Source organism: Musca autumnalis, unplaced genomic scaffold, assembly GCF_047663935.1.
Source record: "Musca autumnalis isolate F117 unplaced genomic scaffold, ASM4766393v1 scaffold_5, whole genome shotgun sequence".
Lineage (NCBI taxonomy): Eukaryota > Metazoa > Arthropoda > Insecta > Diptera > Muscidae > Musca > Musca autumnalis.
The window spans coordinates 26,851,663-26,862,928 of NW_027412088.1; the positions used below are offsets into that span (position 1 = coordinate 26,851,663).

Consider the following 11,266-nt stretch of genomic DNA (forward strand, 5'->3'; position numbering starts at 1 on the left):
ATGAAGGATTCACATCTTCCAAGCGGTCAAAATACCAAATTTCAGCCGAATCGATCATAAAGTGTCGCTAAAATCCACAAAATATCTAAAATCCGACGGTACTTTCATGTGGGGGCTATGACAAAAAATTATCTATTTTCAAAATAATTATACATACTTGTTTTCTACGCTCTGAAACCCTTAAATATGAATTTTAAAGAAAATCGGTTGATAGATGTGGGTATTACCGTTCGATTTCAATTGGATACTACGTACAGTCACAACAGGTATGTACAAAAAATTCTCCCATCTTAAAATAGAAAAATCTACTTTATTTTAACTGTGGCAAATTTGAGCACGATTTGATTTCTGAATTTATTAGTACAGACCCCTTGCTATCTTTCAAATTCGATTTGGAGGTGGACATACTTAGACATTTTTTTAAAAGTTTAAGTATATTTAAAAAAATATTTGTAAAAAATAATTTTTAATATATATAAAAACATTGATTTTATTACCCTAATTTTACAAATTTCATCGTTCTTTTTGTAAATATTATGAAAGTACTCATTAACAGCTTCCCGATTCATAATAACTTTGGTCTCACTTCTGTATATTTATGCAGCGACGCAATACAACAAAAATTGTATATTTTACAGCACAAAGTCTGTTTTATTTTTACATAAAAAAGTATCAAATTTGGTACTGCGCCAATCAACGAATACTAACGTTATTTACAAAAACTAATTATTTTCAGATGACTTGATGTGTTTTTATTATGCTGTGCAAAAAAAAAGTTAAAATTTCGAAACTTCAAAAATAGGGTTTTGGCCAAAAATTTCTTGATTGAAACCTATGTGCACTGTAAAGAACCCAACACATGGTCATACGTCAAACTGACCGAAGTACGCTTAAGATAAAAACGGTTAAACTTTCCAAAAAAAAAAAAAAATGTCAAATGACACCTGGCGACAATGCGAGTTGCCTAGGCCAGAAGGTTTTTAGCGCCCCTCGTATTTCAAAAAAAAAAAAATAAATTATCCAAATTTATATTTTATACTTTTTTATTTTTATACATTTTACATATTATATTTTATGTTTCATATTTTTATACCCTCAGCCTTTATGCTAGAAAGGGTATATGAGGAAAAGTCAAAATTTTTTAGTTTCCATGAAGCCAAGGTTTGCACTATTATAATACGCGAACTATTGTAGTTTACCAGTAACTATGAATATTGCTCGATTAATTTAGATGTTTTTGTACAAAGCTCAAAAATTTAGCAAAAAAATTTAATTTACGTGGTAGTTACGACCGCGTAAAGGAAAAAACATAGGTAAAAACACGTTGAATCTAAACAGGTTTTTTACATTGCTATTCGATTTCTGATTAAACCATTCAAATGACGGACATCTGTCCAAAGTAAAAGTTGGAGAATTCAAAATGAAGATTACACTTCTAATGTATCACTTTCCAAAATTTCCACTGCATCCACCTTTTATGGATGCTGACATTTTGAAGCCGGATTTCAGTTGTTTTTTGTATTTTTTATGTAACTGGGACGCGCATTCGGATATTTCGAAAAACCAATTATAGGACTAAAGAACTCGCGATTTCGCATAATCTGATATGTATATTAAGTATATAGCCCACACAGCAGCAAAGTAATCTACTGGCAAAGTCCAAATCTTAGTGCGATATTTTTTCTAAAAAACCTATTTTTTGGGTACAGTATTTACAATATCGTTTTGAGTGTGCTGGTACCCCGCGATATTTTAGTTTTTCGACGATCCGGATCATATGAATCACTGATCGTAAAAATCCATCTACTAGAACGGCGGAAATGGCTACTGCAAAAATTGAAAAATTTGCAAAAAATGTTTTTCAAAATATCGCTGACTAATTCGCGTTTTATGTGGATCGTTTCCATTTCAATGAAGAAAATGAATCATCACTCGCGTTTGTGCGAAAACAGCGGCTTGAAAAATTTAGTGGCATGGGAGCTGTATCCGATTTATCCAAAAAATTCTGTGTGATGCTACATCCACGGTTCTTGATGGATTTTATTGAAATATGTTTAGATCGATGTATTTTTTCACGGTTGATAGTGAAATCGGATGCGCATAAAAAGTGTATGCACTTTGTGCAAAATATAAGCGTAATACAGTTTGTTGCACACTAAACTGCAGACGATGCTACATCTTAGCGGCCAAAGTAAATCCTGGCAAATGTGTACATATTAAAAGAGAAGAATTCGCTGTATTGGTAAACCGCATGCGCATTAAGTGATTTTGAGGATTTCGCGATTTACACGCATTTCAAAATGAACATTACCCAATACAATTTTATTTGAAGATTATACCCCATTTGAAGGAACCCAACATTTATTTGAAAGATATCCATATCTTCTGCTAGATGTTAGCGTGTTTTCGAGAAGTGATTAGAATAAAAAATGTGATTTATTGCGTGAAATTTAACTAAAATAGAAGAAAAACTTCGACCTATTTTTCTTACATTTTGTTCAACTAACTCGCAAAATAAATTTTAATAAATATTTTCTCTTACAAAAATTTTATAAATTTCCTCAATATATTTTTGTTTTTTGCTATAATATGCAAACCGCTAAACGGATTTGTATAGTTTTGGTTTCATTTGAATCTTCGCGATGTTTAGATTACGTACATATTTTTTATATATTTTTCAGATGCATAAACAGCTTGAATTTTATTAGAACAAGTTGTAAACTACCAATTGTTTTGAATGCTTTCCTAATTTCCGCGAAAATTTACAACTTTTTCACTAAAGTTATGGGACCTCAGTAAACATATAGTATGTAGGGAGCCCCTAATTAAGAGAGTTTCTCAATATAATGATTAGGGTCTTTTAAAGATTTTTTCTTTTTATCAGAATTGAAACCGCCATAACTTTTGCGCGCATCAACCAAAATTAGTATCTCGAACAGATTTAAGAATGGGATTTTTTTTCCCAATCTATGTACCAAAAATCTTTCATGTAGCTTAAAAAAAAATTTTTAATTTTTTTTTTTTATGGAAAACTAAAAAATTTTGTCTTTTCTTCATATACACTTTCATACGGGCAAAATGTGCCTCATCGAAATAATGGTTTTAGACCCCAAGTATGTTTGGACGAAATGTGTTTCAGACAATTTGGAGTTGATTTAGCAATGTCCGTCCGTCTGTCTGTCCGTCTGTCTGGCTGGCTGGTGCGCACGATAACTCTCGAACGGTTGAACCGATTCTGTTCAAATTTTGGCTTTCGTAATATTTTGTCCAAACTTAGTTTAAGTTCGAAGATGAGCTATATCGGTCCACTCCTTCCGGTACCTTCCCCACAAAAGTTCCAAAATGTGCGGGCATGATAACACTTGAAGGGAGTAACCGATTTGGTCCATACTTTGCACATCGTTAAATTTCTACCAGACTTAGATAAGGTTCCAATATGATAAGGTTCCAATTCTCAATCGGCCCACTCCTTCGGGTACCTCCCACACAAAATTTCGGATAAGTTCAGTTTAGGACCTGCTCTCGAATCGCTTTGATTTTTGTTTTAACAACTTGTATTCACTGCCCTCTATACGACGGTACAAGTTTCATCAAGGGCAATTTCGTACTTCCTGAGAAAATAGCACGAAAGTTGCAAAAAACCCTATGACACCGTGTGAGGTGGTTGGAGCGCAAGATAACTCTTGAACGGATCTGCCGATTCGGTCCAAAATATGGCCTTAGTAATATTTTGTCCAAACATAGTTTAAGTTTGAAGATAAGCCATATCGGTCCACTCCTTCAGGTGCCTCCCCCACAAAAGTTCAAAAATTTTCGGAAAAATTGTTCGTACGGTAACTCTGGAAGGGAATGGCCGAATTGGTCTACACTTTACACATCCTAATATATCTACCAGATAAAGATCAGGTTCAAATCTGGACTATATTTGTCAACTCCATCCGGTACCTCCCACACAAAATTTCGGATAAGTTCACTTTTTTGTTGAAGCAACTTGCATTCGCTGGCTCAATTACGATGGTAAAAGTTTTTTACGGGCAAGTCCATACTAGTGTTGGGCAATCTCGTTCATAGAGCGGATCGATCTTTTTCATTCCGTTCACCAAAAAGATCCGGGTCGTTTATTTCGTTCGTTGGCTCTTTTTCGTTCAACAATACATTTGACTGTATTATTTTCTTTTGAAGTCATTCGTTCTCTGCTGCATATGACTCCGTCGTTCTTTTCACCGAATCGTTCTTTTGAAAATGTTCGTTCACGAATGACACATTGTGTGCTAATGGGGGTGGTTTTTGTTTCTGAACGTAGTGGTCAGTGTTGCCGTTCGAAAAATTTTTTTCGGCCCAAAATTTTCCTAAAAACGGCCCAAAACGACCTAAAACGGCCCAACATTAAAAATTAAAACAACAATATATATTTCTCATAGATACCATAGAAATATTGTCTATTTTTATGTAAAGGTAGTATGTCGCAAAAAATTGTCTGAGATATAATGATTGGAAGGCAACAATTTATTGTGATTTGAATGTAGCATATAAACTTTAAGTGCGTGTTTCTCGAAACGGCGTTTTTGAAGTCGTGCCAACGATAGCTCTAAAAAGAATTGACCGATCTTCCTATGACCTTATTATATATATATTATTAAATACATAAAATGATTGCCTTTAAGCGAGACAGATTAAAACAAGTGAGCCAAGGCTATAGTCGGGTCGGGGCCGACTATCTGATACCCAACACCACTACCCCTGTTCATAAGCTTTTGACTAATAAAATTCAAAATATTAAAGTTGGGATAGCTTAGCGCCTTTGCGCTGAATGTCTTCATTAACACAGTTCAATTTTTTTGAAACACATTTAAGTGCATCGACAGTACAACCCAGATAAAAAATGGAAAAGTGGGATGTATGCCAACCATCGATAGGCTTCTTTCTCTGTTAGACACCCATCAACCCCCAAATTTTCGTGAGGATCCGACCAAAATTTCGTAGTGTGGTTGCACAAAAATGGAAAAAGGGATGCATTACCGACTATTGCGATATCTCTGTTGTTTGACCACCTATGACAACATACTTCACATCATTGTAAAGGTGATATTTTCTACTTTCCTTGCCAGGTTTTGCTTTCGATATACCTCCTACAGAAGGGAGATATTAACTTTGAAATAAAACGTTGGCCTTTTTTTTTAAATATTTTTGTTTGTCACGTTCTGACCCCTGAATAATATCCGACCATTATCAAAAATCAAAAGGTTTTTTCCTCTGTGGGACCCCCAATAACACCCAAAATTTCGTGACGATGCAATTAAAATTGCGACCTGTAGCGTGATTTCCCAAAAAGTGGAAAAATGGGATGTATTACCGACTATTGCGATATCTCCGTTAGTTGGATACCTACGACGACCAGCTTTACATCATTGTAATAATGGGATTTTTTACTTTCATTGTCAGACTTTGCATTTACAAGGTCCCGAACCAAATCTGTGATATTATTATTAAAAGCGCAAAAATGAAAAGTTGTGTTCTATTAGCGGCTTTTGCGATATCTTCGTTGTTTGACCACCTACGACAACCTACGCAACATCGTTGCAAAGGTGATATTTTCTGCTTTCATTAGCAGGTTTTGCTTTTGATATACCCATTATAGATGCGGAGATATTCGCTTTGAAATAAAACGTTGACTCTTCTCCAAATAAGTTTTGCCCATTCCGACCCCTGAATATTGTCCGACCATTACCAAAATCAATAGGCTTCTTTCTCTGCAGGATCCCCATTAGCCCTCAAAATTTCGTGACGATCCGATGAAAATTGCGACCTGTAGCGTGATTACAAAAAAATGAAAAAATTGGATGTATTGCCGACTATTGTGATATCTCCGTTATGTGGCCACCTACGCCAACCTACTTTGCATCACTGTAAAGATGGGATTTTCTACTTTCATAGTCAGACTTTGTTTTTGGAAGATCCCCAAACGAAGCTGTGATATTCGTCATTATTATTAAAATCGCAAAAATAAAAAGTTGGGTTCTATTAGCGGCTATTGCGATATATTCGTTGTTTGATCACCTACGAGAACCCACTTTACATCATTAGAAAGGCGATATTTTCTACTTTCATGGTCAGGTTCTGCTTTTGGTATACCCCATATTGAAGCTGAGATATTCGCTTAGGAAAAAAACGTTGTCTTTTTCTCCAAATAAGTTTTTTGCCCATTACGACCCCTAAATATTATCCGACCATCACCAAAATCAATAGGCTTCTTCCCCTCCGGGACCGCCATCAACATCCAAAATTTCGTGATGATCCGATCAAAATTGCGACCTGTAGCGTGATTACAAGGTTTAGATGGACAGACGGACGGATCGACTCAGCTCGTCGAGTCATTTTGGTATATATAAGTATGGGTCTACGACCATTATTTCGATGCGTTACAAACTTTTTGGCCAAAACCAACTTATAATACCCTTCCCACATAGTGGTGTAGGGTATAAAAATTATTGTGCCCAATTTTTTGACAAAAACAGTCAATTTTTTCGGTAAAATCGAAATTTTGACTTTGACAGCTCATTTTTTTTTAAATATTTTTTTTTAATTCTGTTTTATTAGGTTCCTAAAACGCGTACAAAAATATACTAATCCAATCCATTTTCGAGCTATCGTTGGCACCGCAAACGCTTTTACAAAAAGATAGTTTCGCAGATAGCCATTTACCTCAAGAATATGCACTATTTTTCAACAACAAAAATTCCAAAGGTATTATAAGATGTGTTCTTTTCACCGAGCCTTAGCAAATTCCAATCTGTTACTATTAAATGGGGGTCACATGCTACAAGTCTGGGAAAATGTAATACCTGGTTCATAATTGGCAAAACTTTAGTAGTTTAAGGGACATTATTACATCCTTTCTTTTACTATTGGATGGATTTGAAAACGCAAAAAACCCAATTTGGATGCATTAAAAGTGTAATTTTCACACTAAAGTTTAATACAAAGAAGGTCCTCCTTCAATTTTAATCATTACTTTCAACTTTAAGTTAGCCGAAACGCTATAAACTATAACAAAAGAAGAGTTGTAATAAATGGGGGTATTTGGGTAACTTTTATAGTCTATTATCTTATTATTTTGATCTAGTAATTTAATATAAAACTCCAAACCACAAATTTTATTTCAAACTTTTCATTTTCTGTTAAGTAAGAGTGCATTAATGTAATTGTCTGCTTTTGTGCCTACAAATATTTATGAAGTTTCGAGCTGGTACGACTTATTTTTGTAGTCAATGTCAATATATTGATGCCCTTTTTTATTTATTTTTTTATAAAAAAAGACAATTTGAGTTGACACTCGGATATAAATAGGATAAACCTGAACTATCTGCTTAAAATTCATTCTTAAGGTTGTTAATTATAGGTAAAATATATGCCAAAAATAGAAAAAACTTCTAGCTTGGCATGATTCCGTTGCCACCAAATTATTATAAACTTTTTTTTATTTATGAACACAATGCATGAATCTTTACCAAATACTTAAGTATGATGAAAACTATATTTCAAAGCCCGGGTAAATAAAAGTTAAAAGTGACTGTTTTGGTGAGGGAGCTGAAGGTTAGGTTAGGTTTCTTCAATAGCTCAGTTACCGTATGTTGAGCAGTGGAGGGAGAAAAGAACCAAAGAAATAAAAACACAAGCAGTATCAATTTAAATGTAATAATATGCTGGAAGTTTATTTATGATTCTTTTCGTACAACAAAATAGATTACCTTTTGTAATCGGTGGTAGTGGCGACAGATGCCTTTAAGTAATAACGCGTAGACGTTATTCTTCGACAAATGACTAATGACAAGTGAACGCAGAGGTTCTAAGTGATCGCAGAGGATCTCATGTCATATACTAATACATTTACAAGTTATTCCAGTGAGTGCAAAGTGTAACTAAGTGAGCAAACCTACAACAACCGATGCCCAGCGGCGATCCGCACACTACGGTATCGGCAGAGGGAATTGTAGAGGAGATGCCAGTGCGCCAATCAGCATCCGTGATTGATCGAGCAGAAGAAGTAGTGGGACAAAGTATCTAACTTATACAGTGACCATTAAACTACTAGGAGGACCTTCTTGGCATTAAGTTTTAATGTGAAAATTATATTTTTAATGCCACCAAATTGCTTTATTTTACGTTTTCAAATCCATCCAATAGTAAAAGTAAGCATGTAATAACAGCCTAAAGACTAATATTTGGTATTTTATAAAATATTGTTTAAAATTATTAGCATGAAAACGGCCCAAAATGGATTTGGGCCGCCCATCGGCCCAAAATTAAAAATTATTTTTTATTCGGCCCAAATTTGGGTGGTGGTTTTGATATGAAAGAACCAGATGAACGAATGATGCAAAAGAAAGATATGATCGAGATGAGGTGAGTTACTGAGCGAGAGTAGCTCTCTGAATCATTGTTTGTTTTGTGTGGAAATTTGTGCTGCTTGCGCTAACGCGTTTTAGAGTTTGACTGCAAAACCAATGCTGCTAATTTTGTAAGCAGCAATGACTCGTCCATTGGGGATCTAAATGAACGATATAAAATAATGAGCTGGATACGGATCCGTTCGTTCTTTTCACGGAATCGTTCCTTTGAGCCGGTTCGTTCATTAACGACGCAACTCTAGTCCATACTCCTGAGCAAACAGCCCGAATAGTGTAAAAACCCCCTATGGCACCATATGTTGTGGCTGGAGATCTACTTCCATAACGGTCAATGTCGATCCATTCCTTTTAGTATCTCTTCCGCAAAACTTTTGATCTTTAATCCTTATCAACATTTTTGTCGGCTCAAACGCCCAAAAGTTTTAAAACCACCTAAATACATACGTATTTTGGGAAAAAAATTGTTTCAATATACACAGGCTGAGGGTATATATCTGTCGGCAAAGCCGACTGATATTTTTTTACTTGTTATATTCTATATTTTATATTTTTCTTCTGGTACCTTCCCGGCAAAAGTTCAACATTTGTGCGTTTTAATCCAATTCTCTGATCGTGTTTAAATTTTAATAACAGGTAATTGTTGTGATGTCTTCAACATCGTAAGTTATTTTTTTGCTAGAGGAAGCCGATACTTTCTGTGATATGGCCTCGAAATGTCGCAATATTTAGGGCCACCACTTCATACTAAAATTTTTAGTAGTATTTGAGGTCTTTAGAACGTTCTAGTTTTATTCTCCATTCTCCTCACGAAAATTGCTCGAAGTGACATTCTTGCAATACAAAAAGGATACTGTAGGTTTATGTGTAGATGTGGGCGAATCCGCCTGAATCTTTTTAAATTACTTTTCTTTACGTTTACATAATCCTCGTGCTTTTTTGTGAATTCAGAGCGATACTGATATACTAGGTCTACTTTCTAATGGATTTTTTTTTAATGGCCAACAGAACCGATTATAAATCGAATATTAATTTAGTTTTGGCAAATTGTTAAATTTCCATCACACTTGCAAAGCAGGTGAAAACAAATCGTTTAGAAAATATTTACAAGATAAACATCAATTCAATTTGCATTTATTTTTTTTCTTTTCTGGTTAAAATCACTCACTTGAATTGGTTGCGCTGGACAAAATGCAAATACAAATGTGTCGAAAAGATTTCCTCTAACGAAGAATTGCATTCGGCATTACGTTGAAAATTTATGGAAATGTTTGGAAATTTTTTCACAAATTTAGGTTTTCATTTCGTTGAATACAGACAGACCACTTTAGAATTTAGTAGCAGATTTGTTTACACAAAAGAATGATACATTTCAATATGTTTTGTTGTTGTTGTATTTGTTGCCTATCATCCTCCATGGGAATTCATTCTTCACTTTTAGTTGTATACTTTTCGTTTCAAACAATTAGAAAATCAAAACAATTTTTTATTAAACATTTTGTTTAAATCATATTTTTTAACAATGAACACATGAAAACTTTTTTATATTAGAATAAGAAGAACAAGAACAAAAACCACTTTATTTATAAATAATTGAGCATTCTATGAACTTGTGGTATTTCGAATATTTTTTTTAATATTAAATAAAAACACAATTTTTTCGATAAACACTTTTCTCTAACACAACACAATTTCCAAATTTTGTTTTACACGTCAATAATTGAATCGTATTCGAAGTTTCGTATGACAATATCCTTATGGCCTATGCAACGATACATGGCAACGCACCGACATTAACAGGGCCACAACAGATTTAAGACTAAACAAGAGTATCTCAACTTCCATCTCTTCGAGCGTTGCCTTCTGCGGTCAGGTGTTTAACGAGATTTGTCGTTATTGGAAATAAATTCTTTGTTCGGCAGGGCATGCGTTGTTCATTGTTTTGACTATTAGAAAGTGGCGAATATTCTCACACACATACATACATATGTAACACGGGGTAAAAGAGGCATCGCCAGCACGTGCTAAGCCATAATCGACTCCATTGTTGTTTGTTTACATTTTCTGATTTGACTTTATGAAAATTGAGTTAATGGATTTTCCGAATGAAGACATGGGGATAAACAACAACATGTATGCAGAGAGCTTTAAGAGTTTTACTTTTGCATTGGATTGGAGGGCAATAAAATTCTTGGTGGTGAACAGTTTTAAAAATGTGCAACGGATCAGATTTGACATGGCAAAGTTCAGTATTCTTTCAACTCAAGTTGAGACCGGGTTTTATTCAATTTCTATATGTAGATTACGGGGATATATGTAAAAACTAGGGTGCTAACTTTATGACTTTTTTCTTATGTAATGAATGAGTCTAGGCATATTAAGGTCGTCTATTAAGACGACTTTAAGGTCGTCTATTAAGACGACTTTAAGGTCGTCTATTAAGACGACTTTAAGGTCGTCTATTAAGACGACTTTAAGGTCGTCTATTAAGACGACTTTAAGGTCGTCTATTAAGACGACTTTAAGGTCGTCTATTAAGACGACTTTAAGGTCGTCTATTAAGACGACTTTAAGGTCGTCTATTAAGACGACTTTAAGGTCGTCTATTAAGACGACTTTAAGGTCGTCTACGAAGACGACTTTAAGATCATCTATTACGACGACTTTAAGGTCGTCTATTAAGACGACTTTAAGGTCGTCTATTAAGACGACTTTAAGGTCGTCTATTAAGACGACTTTAAGGTCGTCTATTAAGACGACTTTAAGGTCGTCTATTAAGACGACTTTAAGGTCGTCTATTAAGACGACTTTAAGGTCGTCTATTAAGACGACTTTAAGGTCGTCTATTAAGACGACTTTAA

The 11,266-nt window shown here is 34.6% G+C and overlaps 1 protein-coding gene across 4 annotated transcripts in view; it reads right to left on the reverse strand.

The window, feature by feature from the left end:
• Positions 1-10,226, reverse strand: part of LOC141405569 (G-protein coupled receptor dmsr-1) — a 344,854-nt gene extending 334,628 nt beyond the window's left edge. For all 4 annotated transcript variants that reach the window (XM_073990079.1, XM_073990076.1, XM_073990078.1 and 1 more), the window contains exon 1: positions 9,574-10,226. The gene's annotated coding sequence lies outside the window, so the exon portion shown is untranslated. The remainder of the gene's footprint in view (positions 1-9,573) is intronic.
• Positions 10,227-11,266: the final 1,040 nt, after the last annotated feature.